General features: G+C 37.2%; 1 protein-coding gene and 1 pseudogene across 28 annotated transcripts in view; one reads left to right on the top strand and one right to left on the bottom strand.

Annotated features, from left to right (window-relative positions):
* Positions 1–20,255, bottom strand: part of PARD3 (par-3 family cell polarity regulator) — a 625,186-nt gene that overhangs the window by 410,553 nt on the left and 194,378 nt on the right. The gene's annotated exons all lie outside the window — the stretch shown is intronic.
* LOC309625683 (deoxyuridine 5'-triphosphate nucleotidohydrolase, mitochondrial pseudogene) lies at positions 470–7,605 on the top strand (annotated as a pseudogene). Its single transcript has one exon. The product of its transcript is annotated as a deoxyuridine 5'-triphosphate nucleotidohydrolase, mitochondrial pseudogene (transcript).

Below are 20,255 nucleotides of genomic sequence, written 5' to 3'. Positions count from 1 at the left end.
AAATGAGTCATGATTCATTTGTTGATTCCTTAACAAAAAGCTGGAGCACCTGTAAGTGCTATGGCTGGATGCACAGATGCACATCCAGGAAGATAAGGTCCCTTCACGCCACCACGTGACATGAACGTCATTGCTGAATGCTCTCCATCTTTCTGTACTGAACCAGAGAGAAACTGAATCTTTCCCTTAAAAAAAAAAAAAAAAAAAATATATATATATATATATATATATATATATATATATATATATTACAGTGCAACATAAAACATTTCAAGGAAATCATGTTCGCAGAGGCTTAAGAAAAACAAGTGTCCCAACTTGGGGCTTACATATTTTACAATCATTCCATATTTAGAGATAATTAGGACTTTTTTCCAACTCAGATATGAGAAAATGTTGTTTTGCTCTTTTAACTCTAAGTTAAAAAACAGAAGTTTAGTGTGCTGGTCTCCTCCTGCTCTCTCTCTCTCTCTCTTGTCCCCCCTGCTCTCTCTTGTGCTCACGGTCTTCCCTGCCACGCCCTTCTCTCAAGAGGCCCAAGTCATCTCCCCCAGCAAGTGGGGCCGGCCTGCGGGGGAGGGCGGCATGCAGCCCCACCTTGTCCGGCTCTCGGAGCACACCACCACCTGGACCAAGGGGTATGCACGTGCCGTGGGCTATGACCTGAACAGCACCTGTGATTACATACTACCACCTATGGGGAAAGCCCTTGTGAAAACCGACATTCAGGTAGCTCTTCCTTCTGGGTGCTATGGGAGAGTAGCTCCACATTCTGGTTTGGCTGCAAAATACTTCATAGATGTAGGGGCTGGTGTCACAGATGAAGATTAGAGAGGAAATGTTGGTGTTCTACTGTTTAATTTTGGCAAAGTCTGAAGTCAAAAAGGGTGATGGAATTGCACAGCTCATTTGTGAACGGATTTTTTACCCAGAAATAGAAGAAGTTCAAGTTTTAGATGATGCTGGAAGGGGTTCAGGAGGTTTTGGTTCCACTGAAAATAATTAAAACTTTATGCCAAGAAAAGACATTTTAACTCTTGCATACAACCGATGTAAAGCTTTAAGGGAACTTCAGTAAATGGACTGAGAAAGCCTTTAAGGTGTCAAAATAACCATTATTAGAATGTAACGGGAAAACCTACTGAAATGTTACGTCAGTGCTGACTGAAGTGACCACACCCTTACATAAAGCAGCACTTCACACACTTGATGCTCCACAAACGATGCGACATAATCCAACAAGACAATGACACTTGGGAGGTACTGTCATCAGACTTCAGCACATGCTAGCGAGGACTCCGGAGAATGGCAGCACATCACCACTAATCAACCCTCCTGTCCTCAGCAGCCAGGTTCAGAGCCGGGAAGTAACTCACCACAAGCCACAGCGGTCGCCAGACAGGGTTCCTGGGTCAGAACCCGCACAGACGCGGTCGACAAGGGAACCCTAGGCCTCCTCTCCGGTCCCCTGAACCCGAGTCCCCAGAGCGGATCCCCAGGGGCCACACAGGAAAACGGTGTGGGGACTGGAGTTCCCGGCCAGGTTCTGCATTCAGAGGAGAAAAGGCCTTTGTTTAAATGGCTCTGAACAATAGAATAATTGCCAAAATGGTGTATTGGATAAATAGCAAATTCTCAGGGAAACTACAGAGAGGTAAGGGAAGGCGAGCAGATGAGGGGGCAGGACGCGTGGCTCAGTGGAGCACGTTCGATCTGCTGGGATGCATGAGTTTATGGAACACGCTAATGACGATGGAAGAAAATCTGGGAAGAGATACAAGCATGAAACAAAAAGCAAGAGTGAGATGTGAAAGATTACGTAAATCACGTATTGGGGTTTTAGAAGAAAGGTGTTTTTTTTTAAACCCCCCACTGGACCAAATGAGTTGTAACACATAAACAGGCACTGTTCTGTTCAAAAAAATAAGACCCTCACTGTAACATTTACAATTCTACAAAAGACTCCATCAAATTCTGCCAAGGCATACCCAGTGGCTGGCATCTGAGGCTCTGGAAAGATGAAATCTGAAACTGCATACTGCCGTTTTATGTATTTCACTGCTAGGCTAGGATACATTTAATGCACAAATGCCAGCAGGCCAGGATACAAAAATTTACTATGGATGTGCTTTAAGTTAATGTTGATTCCAACAGTTTACCATCCATCAACTATTCTAGTGCCAATTAGCACCATAAAAACCATGCGTAAATATTTGAAAAACATGTTAGCAATTAAAGGGAGGAACTATTCCACATTAAAATCAGGAAGAGACTTTAGGTTAAATGCTAAAAGGTAACTACATTCTCAGAACATCAAGTTTCACAGCATAACACAAAATGCTATACGCACTCTAAACCAAAAATACAACACGTAGATCCTATTTAAAATTCAGTAAATGCCAATTATTATTTACTGCTTTCAAAACGAATAGGTCTTCTAACAATATGAGGTTTTAAACTTTGTGCGTCATTAACTTATACTCCATGTTAGTGATGAAGTGTTGACAAATGCTTTCAGTGAACTAAGAATGTGAAATATTCTGAAGAAAGGTAGCTTAGGTTCTTTCTTTGTACTAACTTTTTAATGCTTGCCTTTTTTAAACAATAGGAAAAGTAAGAGTGCCTGGCACATGGCTTAAAGTCAACCTTTCTTCTTAAGTAATCTAAAAAGAAGAACATAAATTCTTCATCATTTAAAGACTTTACTTTCTAAGCAGAGTAATCCCCATAGTTAAAAAAGAATTTTAATATAAACTGAAAGAAATTTAATATGCCAAGTTAATCAATGACAACTCAACAGCCTTTCATAAGGAATCAGGATCCCACAGAATTGGGGCCATTTTTTAAGTACTGAGCTTTAAGACTGGGACAAAAAACTTTTAACAGTAGGAATTGATATATTTTTATCAAGACTACACCAACTCTTTCATCTTTCACAATGAGAAAAATAGCCAAAATCATTAACTCATGGGGAAAAATCTAGAATACTAATAGTAAGATATTTCGATGGCATTGACTAAAATATTTGAGGACCTATTAACTGGTTGAAAATGGATAAATAGATGCAGTCTTTTAAGAATAGTAATTCAAATGTTAGCTTTCAAGACATAGACTGTGGTCCCAATCCATTCAAATAGAATGATGCTGCCACTATTCTACTTGAAGAAAATGTTGGGAAGTTTTACTTATATTTTAAAAATTCAATTAGAAGACAAAATTTGTATATTGCATGTATAGGAAAATGATCTCCTAGGAAAAAAATAAGTCAAAATAACTGAGGAACAAAACAAAGTTATAGGATCAAAGAATAATGAATACTTCAAGTTTTGCTTTAACTATTAGAAAGCCTTGTACCAAATACATGCCTGAACGCTTATCTTGCATTATTATTTTACTATCCTTATTTTTTTCTAATATCCTCAAGATGTTTTAGCTTTTTTGTAATCACATGTATCTTATAAGGCCACTATGCCCAAATTCAGTGCCATCCCCCATTTTCTGAGAAAACACCTCCACTCACCCGCACACCTACCTTCCTACCACCCATCCAAAGGGGTGGGCGCCTGGTAAACACAGGTGTTCTGAGTGGTTCTACTTCAACCCCACGGCCACTGCCACCATCACTGCACCTGCACCCTCCCCTTCCAGCCACACTGATGAGATCAGAGTTGGACTTTTGATCTAAACTGGACCAACTGCACTATCTCCCCAAGGAACCTGCAGGTGGGACTGAAAGACTGAAAGAGACTGGGACTATCGTAAGACACATTTAGGGATGTGAGACAGACAAATTATAACATGGAAACAGAGGGGCAAAGAAAGCTGCTCTAGGGGAGGAAGAATAAAGCAGAATTCCAGAAGCAAGCAAGAAATCACGTCTTGAGAAGCGGGACTTTTGGTGTTCCTAATGCCGTTTTAGACCTTGTTCCTGTTCTTGTGCTAGTTGAGGTTATGAAGAACCCCTCTGGTACCACCCCAACTTCATTCTTCTTACGCTAACTTGACTTGGTTATTGTTATGTGGAACATCAAGAAACTCAACTGAATACAGCCTCACATCCTACGTGCAATAAAGATTTAACATATGTAACTGTGCTACCACTCTTCAATCCCTTGGCTTAAGATCATTTAGATGAACAAAGTTAAAATGTTTGGGTTTCTTCTGTCCATACCTGTTCCAATCATGGACTTCAAGGGTGATAACTAAGCCTCCCCAACACACTCTTTCCCTTCTACTAACCCACAGCCCTTCACTTTTCTATGTCCCACCGGAAAATATCTAGACAAGGATATTTCTGGTTCATAGATTGTCTGTATTTTATACAAAAACTTTCTGAACACATACATGTACCTGACCCCATCTCACCAGCAGGCATGGGTGATAAAGAAAAGTATAATAGTGAGTTTAACTTTCTCAGCCAGTAGCACAGCAATGCTCAATGGACCCAGTGGTTCACCCGGGACAGAGGAGTATCACTCACCAAACAGCACCCTTTCCAAAGTGGGTCACTGTTATCACTAGAATGTGATTTTATCTCTGAGTAGTTTGGGGAAGAAAATAGATGAGAATTACTCAGCTACTTGAAAAGTAGGAATTGTGCTTTATTCAATTTTATATCCTTGGCGCCCAACACATCATGTAGAATATACTACATGCATAGAAAATAATTACCAATCAGAATACCTAGAAAATACAAAAGGCATGATATAATTATTATTATTACCATCATCATTATTATTTTGCCAAGACTATTTCTCAATCAAAGAAAGATGCAGACAATTGTGGTATTACTGGCCGTATATAATAGGTTTAGGACAAAGTAAGACCTTTCAAACACACCTCCCTGTAGGGACACATTTCTCAGCTCCTACTTACTTACTGACACATGGGTTGCACATCTCTTTGCTAAAAAGTATGGCTCAAAAGTGAGTCATTATATCCCTCATTGCTACAGCCCAAATGATCTATCACGGCCACATCAGAGGCACATTTATGACTTGCTTATTCCAAAACCAATTTGAGTGCGTGCTGTTACAAAGTTTTTGGTAGCTATAGTTCTCAACGGAAATTCTGCTTCATTTTATCAGCCATATGGAATTATAGGCAAGAATCACATTGTAAACTATCATCATTGCCTTGATCTTTAGAACAACAGATAAAATACTTATCGTGCCTACGAACTCATTTCCTCAAAGTGTCAAGTCCTAAGTAACTTAGAAATGAGTCCTACCTTCTTTCTGACGGTCCCTTGACTCTATAATATGAAATCTGCAAGAGTGTAAAGCTACCTATTGCAAAGACAGCTTCCCTTCCACGATGTCCCCTCACCCCAAGTATACACACTTAGCTTTTATTCCAGTTACACGGAACCACTGATCAATTAAATGCTGCTTCCAAACCCACACATCTGCTATTCCTTCTCCCTGAGATAAACAACTCGTATAGGATTAAAAGACTTTTTTTTTGTCTTCAAAGTCTTAAGTTTTCTGGAGACCCTATGCCAAAGCACTCCCTCTTGTCATTCTTCTGTCCTTGGTCCACATGTCCTCTTAGTACTGGTGCCACACCCTGCCTTTTACTTCAGCTAATTGTGCACATCTTACCAGAGCTCAATCTGATTGAATTGATCTTATTGGCAAAGTAGTATTTTCAAACGATCTAAGATAAAAAGGCTTGTAGGCTAACTGGTACAAATTTGTTATGATTTTCTATAACCCATGCCTTAGGGGTCTTGCCCTCTTATGTGTAACTGCTAAGTACCCACGCATTTTTAGGCAAGTGTCATAAACTCTAGAGGATTAGCCAGAGATGTTTTTTAAGCCCAATTTTATTTTAAACTGTAAGCGTCTGGAGCTTTCACAACACTTTCTAAAAGAAAAGTGCAACACTGAGTTGTAAATTCTACCTGAGTTGCGATAGTTACCAGTCAGAATAGACACATACCAATGAAAGAGAAAACAAGATTGCTACCTTTTTAACATCCCAGCAAGTCAAGATTCCTTAAGTGAATGCCCACTGGTCAATGTCACAATTTCCCCTGTAAATCATTATTCCACAGTTTAATAAATAGACTTACTCACCAAACAGAAAGACACACAATAACTGGTGAAAAGGATGACTCCCAGGACAGCAATATAATCTGACCTTACTTACTGGATGAGAACAGAAGTGATTATAACAACAAAAACGCACTTGAGAGGCTTCTACCGCTTGTCAAAGTGAAGAAGAACACAATGGGTGTATTTAAGATGATCCTGGGAGCTGAGCTGAGATCCTTCATGTTGTATAGAAACAGGCATTTAAAATGAGTCCATGAAGAGAGTTTTCTTATTTAACAAAATATCTTTTACAAAGTAAAGGATTTTAAAAGTTTGAATTAGAAGCTGACATAGGTCATGTGCCTTAATTACGTGCATCATAAAAACTAGTATGTCCTACTGAGTAATTCAAAATAGTGGTAAATGTTTGGCTTCCCAGGCAAAAGAAATTGCTTAATTTCTAAGACTTAAAACATGAGAACCATAACTAACCATGATTCGTGAAGAAGAAATCAAGAGTCCAAAACAGAATTTGGGGAGATTTTTTTATAGACCTTTAGAAGGCTGACTTTATTATATCCTGAATATTTTTTCCATTTGCTTCTATACTGGGGTATTGGCATATATCAATAATATTTCTCAAACCCAGAACAACTGTTGCTCAAATCTAGGCCATGCAGGAAAAGTTAATGATACCACAGATACTTATCAAAAGCAAATACTTTTATGTATGTTAAATCTAATTCTAATGCTTAAAGAGTTTAAGGGGTTGTTACATGCATAGGACTTGAAAATGAAGAAAGGACACAAGCCTAGTACAGACAATGTCACAGAAAACCAAAACGATCTACTAAATGGAAATACATTCATTTTCTTGGTTTCCTCCTTGTAATGCACTTTTTAACATTTATCTTTTTAATCCATGAATCAGTGAGGACAATATTTTGCTATTTATGGGTACAAAACAGCCCTGTCCTAGGTATACCAGGGTATACTTAAGTATGTAACACCACAAGATACAGTAAATTTACTTTACTAGACAGTAAAGCATAGTAGGATTAACCAGAGTTATACTTCAATTAGAAAATGCTTTAAAATAACAAAGTCAATGAACATTCGACTGTACAATTTATTCTGTCAAATATAAATGTTTGTCAGTGTATGTGTGTAAATTATACTGTCAGTCTCAACACAGCCAAGTGCTTTTGTAAGCTGCAAAACAATTAATAAGCAACTCTCTAAGGGGTGTACCAAAAATTTTCCAGAACACGCCAGATATCTGGTCAAAGATAAGGGATAAAAAAATTTTTTGATACATGGCTCTATTATTAAAAACAATTCCTATGTTTGAAAGTCAGTGTCAACAGATGCAAGAACTTTATTTTAAAACTTCCAGGGAGACAAAGCCTTTCAAGAATGGGGCCAGTACCCTGCAATCTGGTTTGGGGGTGGGGGAATGGTTAGGGAACTGCAGAAAGCACACATGCCCAAGGAGTTCTTTTTACTCCTTTTTCTTTTGAGACAATGGTATTAAATTTTAATCACGTTTTCATGAGTTCCAAAGGATAGCAAGCCCTCTTTGGATGTGTTGAGGCATTTGCAACAAACTCAGCTTTTTCATGCAAAACAACAGAATTTGAGGTCAAATTAGTCTTTATCCTTTCCCTCTGGGCATGTACTCAGGTTAGGACTCTCTCAAACCACTATTTGGGGTAAGGTTTTAAAGAAAAAAAAAAATTCTTGTGGTAAAAATAGGTGGCACTGCTATTCAACATTAAGAGAGCAACAGCTGAGGTTTGGATCCTGAGAAGGGGGCAGGGACCAGGAAATATTCTTGATTACTCCAAATTTCTGATGCAAATTACACTCTGTCTCCAATCTTGGGGGCAGTGAGGTGGAAGGAGGAGTGAGAACAAGATATCCCCTTTACCACCACCCCAAACATTTTGTGTTGCAGGAATTAAATTACTCCAGCCTTAGTCTTTATTCACCATGGCAATTACAAAGGTGAAATGATGGGAACCTTATCTTGCTAAAAGTTTACCAACTGCTTTGCATTTTTCCTCTAATTTCACACCAGTGTCATCAGATTTCTCAGTTTCAATTTCCGTTTATCCTTATCCAAAATCATATTCATTGAAACCAGGTACAGGGTGGAAGCCATGCTGAAATGTCATCCCCCCATCAGACAGCCTAGCAATCGGTGAAGCACACTTAGGACCACTGGTGGAGCCCACTGCATCTCTGCTCCGAGGACAGGCAGCCAGGACCGCTTGCTTACTCTAGAGGTCCATTTCGGTTTTCCATCTTCCAAGTTTCTTACCAGAAATTTTAAGGGAGGATTACCATTTTTTTTTTAAGTCTATCATTTCTATAACTGTTAAAACCACTTTTCAAAACCAAGCAGAACGTAAACAATTTCAACCAAATGTATCATTGTTTAACTTAAACTAATGCATCTTCCTAGTTCTGTGAACACCAGTTAATTCTACTCTATACTAACCATGACACTGCAATCATTCATCCTTCTAAATACAACCATATTTTGTTTCACCATTCTTTTAGTTACCCAGATTATAAACTTAATACTATAATATGTTAAGGAGAGACAACAATGACTCTTTGGGGGTTTTTAACATCTTGAAAATTAGAGTTTAAAATACTTGCTTTAGAATGAGTTGCTGGAGCCACAGGGCTCAACAGAAGCACTTACATATTACTCCATAAGATATTATGAGGCATTTCACAAATTCTACAACCAATTTCTATTTAATAAAACAGTCAATTCATTAGGAAAAATTGTGCTAATATGAGAATATCGAACACTGTGTCTTGTATATGACATCTGTTTATACATAAAAGTCATACCTGTCTTCAAAAATAAGGTAAATCAGCATTACAATAAGGTAAGATTAAGAGCATCATGTAATATCCTGATGCCCAAAAGGAATAAGAAATTGCATTTTATAATGGAAAGAGCTTAAACTTCAGAGGACCATGTATCTGTCAGCTGATCCTCACCTTGGAGGATCCGTCATCTTGGACTACTGACCCTCTTTATCCATGAAATGAAGTTAATAGTTTATAAGGAGAAATTATATATATAACAATTAATTCATCCTCTGGTAGGTAGGCTGCATTCACCCAAATGTTAGCCTTTTTATTCATACATAAATAAATGTTATTTATCTATTTAAAATATAAAAATAAATGCTACAACGTTAGTTACTCAATATCCTTTCCAAACTCCTTCGTCACTAACCGAACCCCAATTTTTTCAGTATCTATGTGTTTCTGATTGGCTATGTGACTTCTTGTCATTTCATTTCATTTTCAGGATTTGCTTAGGGAAGAACAAGGAACTCAATTCTAGCCCACAGGTCAGCAGATCAAGTCTTCCGAGGGCTTTGGGGATGGATTTGGAACTCACGTTGCTGGAGTGTGTGGGGTGGAGCCACTACAGTTCTTTTGTGATTCTGGGAAGAACCAGCCTAGACGCTGAGGATGACAGAAAAGAAAGAGCTGGGTCCCTCATAACATTATTGAGTTACATAATTAACAAAACCTCACACGCTATTTTAGGATATGTGATTGTGCAAAGTACAGATTCTCTATTGTTTGACTCTCTCTTGAGTGGCTTTTCTATTATATGCACATAGGTTGAGTAGATATTTGGGATGCTCATGTCCTGTGAGAATATATAAACACATTTTATTATCTCAGTCTATAATTGCAAGCCATTAATACGATAATTTTTCATTTATTGATGGAATAAAAATAACCAACACTTCTCAAATGCTCACTGTAATTCATTTATTTCTTACAACAAAGTTATGAGGTAGGTACATCTCTTATCCCCAATTTAGAGACAGGTCAACTGAGGTCCAGAAAAGCCAAGTAACTTGTCTAAATGCACAGAACTATTAACTTGACGAGCCAGGATTAAGTTCAGGAAACTGGCTCTCAAGCCCACTCAGTATTGTTAAGCAATACTGTCTGTCAAATGAATAGCATTAAAATAAATTTAGACCATTAGTGTTATTAATTGCTGGCCAGAAACCCAAGATAATTTATTGTCCAATTATACCCAATTATGAGAGCTAGTTTAATTACATCAAGACAGTTCTTCATCTGGTCACTATTGAAGACCATATGGCCAGATAGAAGACATAACATTGAAAGATTTCATCCCATGTTTCGTAACTCAATAAACAACTTGCTCTTTAACAACTTCTGTGTTGCAATTAGTTTATTCCCGATTCTAAAAATCTGAGTTTTTAGAAAGTGATTTTGACGCCTAATACACCTGGGAACCTCTGCCTCAGGTAATTATGAACGACCTTCACTTTCAAACACGAAAGGACGATGGTCCCTTTCTTTAAGTGTGCAAGCTCACAACACAGAGTTAGATCACCCGGTTTGGTGTGGGGAGACAAACTTCGAAAAATGCAGGATTCAAATTATCATGATAATTGGCTTTTCCTAACTTGTCCCATTTTCTAAATGGCAAAAAGTAAAATAAAATAAAACTAAAAGTCATGATTCAACTATTTTTCCACTTCATCAAAAGGAAAATACCAACCTTGATTTTTCAATGATTAAACAAAGTCCAACGAACTGACCGTTGACAATCCAATATCGATCCTGGGGTCACCCCAAGGATAAAGCAGGGAGAGAGCTCTTCTTACTACGGGGGTGGGGGTGTGGAGTTCAAGGCTCAGTCAACAACCCCCCGCGGTGTGGGTAAGGAACAATGACCAGCAGCCCTGTCAATGCCATAGCACAGAATGAAATTCTCTACTTTGCAGAAAGTTTTGAACAGGTTTTTTTCAGAGATTGACAGATAGAGCTGTGCATTCTTGAAAATGATGTGAAAATAACATGAAGCACCCCTGAGGGACATTTCTATACAGGTCGTTATAAGCATCTACAAAGAGGCTTAATCTTATAACAAAACACAGATTGCGACTAATTCCACAGACTAAAATCCTTAAAAACCAGGTCAGGGTCATGATTTGGCCCTTCCGACAGGCAAGTGCAAAGATATCCTGGGGGAAACAAGGTGTAGACTCAGGGGGGTAATGAGTAAAATGTATGGTAAATTCATTATTCAGGAAATGCAGTGAGAACACCTGACCCAAAATGGTAGAGAAAGTGGTGCAGAATGGATCATAATGCAAAATTTACTTGTGTAATATCAAAACAAAGAAAAAAACAGGCTTTAAACATGAGTTGTGCGTTTTCTTTTTCCTACATGCGTTTTTGCTTCTGCAATGGAAAATATCACATAGAAGTCCCACAGTAGTTCATTTATAGTGTTCCATCTAGATATTAATTAACCAAATTAATCCAAGAGTTTTTGCAATTGGTACGTCCATTCCTGCCTCAGGCCAAACAACACACAAGATGCTGATCTGATGGCTGTAAAGCCAATATTGCTTTAAGACAAGAACATGTCTTTAAATGTTATTATTAAAACTCTTTTTTGTACTATTTTAAGGGGTAAACTTTTTTTAAAAAATTCTAGAACTGTTCAGATACTTTCCGGATGCTTTTTTAAAATGTATTTTAGGATAAAATTTAACTTCTCTATTTATAGTCACTTCCTCCATAAAGACTTGGAAATAAAGAGCACTAGAGACTAGTTAAGAAAGATGGCTACACAGGAAACTAACAGGAAATGCAATTTATAGCTGTTAGTACAGTGCCCCACGCAAAGAAAACAAGAGGTTAATGAGGTCTTGCCGATCCAACCTTCCCTGAAAACAGGGTCGCTGGTTAATGTGCAACAGAGAAAAAAGATATTCAACAGAGTGTGAATATCAGTGTCTGTAATGTACTCCTGTTACACCATGAACTGATTTAGTATGTGTTCTACTAAAAAAAATCTACTAAAAAAAATTCAAAAAACAATGTCAATACAGACAAGCACTCGTTTTAAAAATAGTGGTAAAGAATTGAGACCATTTTAAATTAAAATAGTAACTAAATATGGGTGTGTACACATGTAGGAATGTTTGCTTGGGTGTAACGAGTATTATGAAAATTTAAATCACCAAATCATTTCTGAAACAGTTTTAAACCTTAAGAAGACTGTGTCCTTTGACATTTTCTTTTTACACTGATTTGACTTAACGTTAAACAACTGGTCTGGTCAGAATTTCAGACATTCAGAGGTTAAATTCATCCATGGAGTACTACTTCGAATCGTTCATTAACACAAATACACAGAGATGCAAACATCAGTTATGTACTTTGACAATTTAATCTAATTTTTAAATTTCCAGTGGCTTTTAAAGTAGTAAGAGCATTATTCGTTTAAACAATAAGATAAACACAGGAAGAGCAGAAACCAGCAGTTACAGCTGGACACTAAGCTATCAATATTTTACCAAGAAGCCTTGCACAATAGACTTGACATTTCCAGATTTATGCTCCAGCCATCTGTCCTCAGATGGTGTGATATGTGTCACTGTTGAGGGGCTAGCTGGCAAGAACGATTAGTTTACTACAAAGTATAATCGAGTTCTGCCTGTCGGAGAAGTACGGATAGGTGGGCTAAGAGGGAGGGAAACCAAGTGTCTTCCATTCACTCTGCGCTTCTCTTCCTGTGGAGCCATCAAAGAGACACCGTCCCTCCGCCGTCCCTTCCAGGCTCCATCGGTCACCACCAGGACCAACCTTCCAGTCTGCTATCGATGCTTCCTACTGAATAGAGGAGTTTCAGGAACTACCTTCCAAAAAAACCTGCATTTTATCCTGGCTGGGACTATCACTGCACAGAAAAGTGAAATCAAAATTCACCCAGCTGAAGTTAGTATTACAGATGTGAATGACCTTCTCCACCACAATGATCACACTTTTTTTTTATAGTCAACCAGTGTTGTAGGAATCTTGTCATTCATTATTGGCAAAAGAGACACCTATGAAGAAGCTTTAATTCATTATGATTTTAAATACTTTTGTTATGAATCAAAACCTTGTTCAATTTAAAAGTGTCTATACAATAAAAAAGAAAACTTGTTTCTCTGATTAATTACAGCAGAAAACATAAATCATATTTTAAAATTTTAAAGAAATAAAGGGGATTTTATTTTTCAAAAAGCCTTTGACATTTTCATAAATAATAAAACTCTGAGGTCTAAGAATAAGAATAATAACATGATAATTAATAATATAATAACAGAGACATACAGCTAAGGGGTGGCAGAGCCAAGGGTAACCCACTCTTGTTCTTCTCAGATGCAGCAATTTGCGAGTTAAAGAACAGAGACACTGGAGTCAGATGCTAAAATCCTGTTCCAGAACTTGCTCGCTGTTTGACTTCGGGCAATTAACCTCTCTGAACTTCAATTCCCTCAGCTGTAGGAAGGACACACTCAAATGTCAATTGCCCAATTCCCTTCCGAACTTTTATTTCTAATAGTGTTGCATATGAAATACTTCAACTGACACAGGCAATTACATTTACAGTGTGTCCCATTACCTCCAGATAAAAACGTTAATAAAGCCTTCCAAAAACAAAGAATTATTCCTTAGTATGATTAATAATTAACAGGTATTAATATTCAAAGCTAAACTCATCATACTACTTTTCATACTATCTAAAAATATATGAAAACTTTTTAAATGCCAGATAAACGGTATTCTATAAATAATAATGTAAGGTATAACCAAATCATTCCCAGAGCTCTTCTGAGCAAGCAAAGACAGTAACACAACATTAGCCAAGTGCAAAATAAGAAAAGCTTTACTGCATTAAGTTTTAAACATCAGCATATGGAAACTATAGAGAAACTGGAAAATCCTTCTACAGAGAATGGGGGTAGGGGGGTGCTGATCTTACTACCACAAGAAGACTCACACAGACGTTTAGTTTTGATTTTCAAATCATGAGGGAGAAACTGACTCAAAATAAATATGCAATGCTATATAATACTGCATTGTAAGTGACAGTAATTTTTTAACAAGTCACCATCACTAAATGCTACCAAAACTTTTAGAAAAATTATAATAGAAAAAATGGTGAAATTAAGTTCATCCATACCTGAATGAATGAGGATTAACTGACCATTGATTAAGCAAGCCTTTCCTTTCTACTCAGACAACTAGAAACAATAGGTGAGATTATAAATATTTTCCATACCATTATTAAAGGTTTTACATCTTGCTAAAACAAAAATAGGAACAGCTGATTCCAGTGCCACCAACACATATTTTTACTTTCCTCAAGCAGACACAAAAAATAGGCTCAGATGAAATTTTCTAAAAATAGAAAAACAACACACATGTATCTAATCCTTTAAGAATCTTCATACTTGAATTCCAAAAGTTGCTTCCTCTCCTAGTTTTAGCCAAAACTCTCAAAAATATACTCAAAATTTTACCTGTGTTTGAGTTATTTTATAAACAACTCTGTTGGTTTACCACAGTGCTTAGCAATGTTTTCCTTCTCAGTGGTGAAGATGGACTACAAAGGACTATTCAGGAAAAATTAAGATGTGAGGGACTGCTTTTGTTTCCACCCAAAACTCCAATCGGTTATTAAGTTCCAAACTGTGACAGGGGCATAGTAACTTATTCTTACAGCTAGATGAATGTGAATTAAAATTAGCACCCCTCTTTAGATAGTAAAACGTTCAATTCTGGGATTCTATGAAAGGTAGCACAGAAGTAGGTTTTAATTTTTTTATCCTCACGCCTCAGTGAGCAAACTGAGTTGGCACAGCTCGGCTGCCACGTGGGACCCAGGAGTCGTTGGCTTTTAGATTAATTATGATGATGATGACGATGATGATGTGAACAGCTAACATTAATACTGCACTCAGTATAGGCTAAGCATTGCTCCAAGCCTGTTACGTATACAATTCATTTGGTCTTTATAACCCTGCGAGGTAGCATTAACATTATAAATCAGCTACTATAAAACATAGTCACAAGGCTTCCTCTTCAGCAAAAGGTAGCAAAACTAGCAATAATTTTAAATGACAAAAGCAAGAACCCTATATATTTGGGAAATAAAGTAAATGACACACCAAAGAATAATAAACCAAAAGAACAGATGGAATGGAAACTTTTGTTGGAGAAAGCAATGACTGATTCAATTAAGAATGCTAATGTCCCTAGCAAAATTGAACCATCAGTTCAACTTTTTGGAACACTGGGTTGTGAAATTACTCTCTTGTTTAATGTACGAATTCATATTTCGACCAATTTGATGTGCATCACTGGTATAAAGTTAGCTCCTTAGGTAAACAACAATATTTGTTGGGTTTTTTTTAAGTTCGCTTAACAGGAAAAATAACACAGGACTCCATATTTAGTGAGAGAATGCAAACAATACTATTATGCTTTATTTAGTAAGAATATCTGGCCTTGTATTACCAAAGCAATGAGAATTTGCACAAAGAAAACACATTTCTCAAACTGATACATATGAGTGTATGAACTATGGATTATGAAAGCAAGCAACTGTTAACTCTGAATACCATCTACAATTTTTTTGGATTATCTTGAAAATATTATTGATGCTCTAAGTAAGAAAAAGGTTTTGTTTTACTTACAAAACTAATCGATCCAGGGATTTTCCCAAGTAAGAAGGTAATTTGAAAATAAATGCAATAATATGAGTTGAGACAAACTGAGTTGTGACTGAGTTCAACTTAGCCTAACCAGCATCACATTCGTGGCTTTGCTGCTCTCTGCTTCTCCTCTCTTACACAAGAACTCATAAATGATTTTTTTTCTTTTTAAAAAAAAAGATAAATAAAATAAAACTACTAGATGTGGTAGTAAAAGTAAATGATAGTGAAGTTGTCTAATCTAATGATGCAAAGTGAAATAAAATTTATTTTGGTGGTAGCATTTTTTTAATAATGATTTATTTTATATCCTATTTCTATACTAAAGGCAGCACTTAATGTTTTCTGCCTTATTTAAGATATTTTGTGGGGGTCATTATATCACACACTGGTATTACAATTTTTGGAGGTTTAAAATAGTCTCTGTAGTTAACATCAAGAATTTCAAGGATCTATTATAGTTGTGGCTTAGAAGGATTTCACAGCATCAGCTTCTGTGTAGTTTCTGGATTGAATTTGCTTGGAGCATCCACTTTTCATGAAACGCTATCAAGAGGTATAACTTTAACAAGGACCTCGACGTTATGAAGCCATTTGTTTCCCAGTTAGGTAAGGCTTGAACATTTACATTTTGGATTAATATTTTTATAAGTAACTTCCTTTGTATTTGCAATTTTACCCTGATAGGTCAAATTAGCATATAATACATCTTATAAATGTTAACATCACAGAGTAATATAATATATCCTTTAAGAATTTGAAAGCTTTCTTTTCCACTAAATCAGAATCTGCAAAGAAAGAGCAAGACAAGGAATAAGCACTGCTTTTTCAAGCTCTGCAGGTGATTTTTATGTGTCGTCTTGAATAAATGAGTCAGTTTTAAAGATGTTTGGGAGTATCCTGGTAGCCTAATGGTTAGGATTCAGGGCTTTCACTGCCATGGCCCAGGTTCTCTCTGGTCAGGGAACTGAGATCCCATAGGCCGCACGGCGTGGCCAAAATACATATATATTTTATATATATATAAAAATAAAAAAATTAAAAAGTTGTTTGACAAGAGGGTAAAAGAGAGGGCCTCCCCAAATCTCAATGCGTTCGCTTCAATGGGAATCCACGGTGGAACACATTAATGACAAAAGACTATGCTTGAAACACACAGGCTGGCTTAGGTGCTACAGAGGAGAGGACTACAGATCCAGAACAACGCAGTGCCCTTTGCTTGCCTCTGGCCCCTCTTCCTACCCCAAGTCTACCCATCCTGACCTCAGAGAGGTGGTTGCTTGCTTTGTCTAACTTTCTCTCATCTGCTCTGTACCTCTTTCAGCTGTTAAGAGCTCATAATAGCCAAATCAGAAAAATCTTTAAAAATGAATTCAAGTCAAATGAAGTCAACCACAGAAACACATTGCATTTATGACTTTACATTTTAGGGCAAGAAATTTTTGAAGACGACTATCTGACCAGAGGGGTGGAGGAAAGAAACAAAAAAACGACAAAAGCATTTTTGGACCATATGAAATGAGAGGTAACCAGCTGGTGGCTGGTTTTCCTTTCAGCCCTCATCTCACCCCAATTTTCATGTTTCACTCCCTGACCGCACTCATCAGAACTCCATTGAAGGAGACGGCTGTGCGAATTTATAGAAAACCATAGAAGTCACTACAGAAACAGTCTCCAAAACCCAAAGAGAATCCTGTAAGCTGACCAGTGTCAAGATCTGAATACTAACATGTACAAATCCAAATGTAGACACCTCCATGATCATTTTAGTTACAGTGGAACGAGTCACCGTATAGTTTCTCTGCACCCAACGCATAAAAAGGAAAGGGAAGCTGGTTTTCAACATCATACTCCCTCTAAAACAACTTGCAATCCGTTAATGTTGTCAGCAGCAAAACTCAATTTTCTCCCCTGCGTGCAGAGGTGAACACACAGGACAGACTGGTAATTCCCGTTGAGAGTGTGGCGAAGTGTTTCTAAGCAACCTTGCTCCATCATCTTCCCTGACAAAAACAAGGGAAAGAGTCTGAGCTGGGGGCTGATGGAGCGCTGAATACTAATGCAAGGAGGGGAGCTTCCTTACTGACTTTGGGGAGAGAAACACAGGAGCAGCTTCTAGCTGTAAATAAATTCTAATTAAAATGGTGTGCAGCTCCTACAGCTGAAGCCAAGCCCACTGATGAGGTTCCCTCTGCGACTGTCCAGCCATGTGAGCTGGGCTCGTTCATATACCTGTATATTTAGTTTAGCAAATGATTTGTGTGTGTTTGCTGGAAATTACTTGGGGGGAAAACCTTCCAAACATGTCCATTTATTTGCTGTGGAATTTGTTTAATCCTCTTAGGAACATTTAGACTGACAACATTCTTAAATTAGCATCTTTGCCCAAGAGGCCTTTCCAGTCACATGCACTGAACTATATGACAACCCAGAAGCAAAATTTAAAACGTTTCAGACCGCTGGCCATACTGGTAACACCACACAGCACAGCAGAACGAATCCAATTTGAATGAGAATCAAGGATGCTTTTCTCCTCACACCCTTTTCCTCCTCTGCACAAATCCATCACTCTCTGTTGCTCTTGTATCATCCCCTGCCTATAAAATGGGAATGAGAAATAACTTTTTCCAATAAAAATGCCATAGAACTAGAATAAACTTTTTAAAGCTGTAACACCTCCTCAGAATACTTTAACTACTATTCAGTAAAAATATCACAGAAAATTTTTGAAAATTTGAAAAAAAAAATTTTTAAGGAAATTTTAAAGGAAAATAATTTTTAACTGAATCGTATTCTGGGCACACTGAAAAGGTTCCATTTAAAGGACTTCTACAGACTTTTTTTTTTTTTAATAAATAACCTATAAAAATACACCCAGTATTAATTAGTAAATCTTCATTTCTTATTCTTAAAATTTTTAAGACATGCCATTTTTCTTAAATCAAATGAGAAGGTATTCCTGTGGCAATGAACAATAAAATTACCAAAGAAGACATTATAAAATGGCAAAAGCAACTCACATTTTGCCAAGTGCTATGCTTGCGATTCACAATTATCATCTCACTTTAAGCTGACAGCCCTGAAGTGAGTTCTATTAATCAGCCCGTTTAACATATGAAGAAACTGAGGCTCTGGGTGGTCACATGTTAAGTACTAGGTGAAGCCAGCATTCAAACCCAGGTTCTCTGTCTACACAGGCTATGCCCTTACCAATTCACACTCATATTTCCAACTTCTCAAACGCACTCAACCCGAGGTAATGTACATGCCTTAAGTTTCTAAGAGTATTAGGATGTACCCAAGTACACGTACTAATCAGACTTTTATGTGGGCAAAATTTTTATTTTCCGATTTTTCTGAATCAATTCAGGCTGAATTCCTATTAGTTATGAGGAGAAGTACTGAGGTAAGGGGAGGGGGGAAGATAATGCCAGACATATACAATGCCAAGAGATCTGCTTAATCAAGAAAGCAAAGTATTAAATAAACCACTTTAGCAACATCCTTTTCAGTAAACCCTGGTGTCTAAGTATTATCTCAAATGAGGGTGAGCCCACCTGCAACTCTGCCTTCCTGCCACTCACCCTGGATGACCTTGGTTTCCTCACCTGTGAGACAGGTGTTCTCCCAGGAAACTTTTGGAGAGATTAAGCGAAAATACATGAAAGAGGCTAGTTCACTGCCAGACAGTAGGCACTAAATAAATAATACCTACCATTTTCACTGAAGGAAATAATTTTAAATCTCCAACTAAACATGCCTGATAGAATCTGAAAAAGCACTTTAATCTGCTTGCTAAAAATTGCAAAATGAGATTTCTCTTTTAAAGGCTGTGTCTATTCCCCATACTTTTTACTAATTCTGGCTGTTATCCTTAAAATTTATTCCAAAAACCTGGCATCTCCCCTATTTAAATTCTTTAAGCTTGAAATCCTGATCAAACTTGGGCACATAAAGATTTACACCGCAATTCACAGAGTAAACAGACTACAGACAGTGTGCTCAGGACAGGCACCTAACTTCAGAACAACACTAGCTGCCAATCAAGAGAGACTCACCTTTTGAATACAAATCAAACTGAATGTCATCAAGGAGGTTGACAGACTGTTTGCCCCATGAGATGACTCCTTATCTGACTTAAGTGATGCAACACATTTATCATTTAATTTCTAACAGAAAATGTAGAATGTGGTTAGGGTTCGAAAGTAACATTTTTGTTTCAACTTCTTTTTTCCCACAAAATATAGGTATCATTAAAAAAAAAATAAGCTTACCTACTTGAACTCATAATAATAAATATTCAAATATCAAACACTTCTTGACTTAAATTCCTTTCAAAAAGCTAATAATTATTACATTTCTTAAATACAGCATCTTTAAATATAAATAACACGTATTTGGGATTCTTGGGAAAATACGTTCTAGAAAAATTTTTAGCTAATTTTTAAAGAAACCATTGCACAGAGTTTCAGAATTTCAGAAGTGGAAGAGAATAATATTGTAACTCAAGCTCTTGCTTTAAATGTGGGAATACTGAGGCCTCAAAAGACACATCAATTTGCCTAAATGCATATGTTGTCCCTCAACAGGAACTCTAAAACTAAGATCCAGGTCTTTGAGAAACCAGGACTTGCTC

Source organism: Balaenoptera borealis (assembly GCF_965194805.1).
Source record: "Balaenoptera borealis genome assembly, chromosome: 3".
NCBI classification, from domain to species: domain Eukaryota; kingdom Metazoa; phylum Chordata; class Mammalia; order Artiodactyla; family Balaenopteridae; genus Balaenoptera; species Balaenoptera borealis.
Note: the sequence above shows the minus strand (reverse complement) of the source record. Positions and strands in the feature narration are given on the sequence as shown.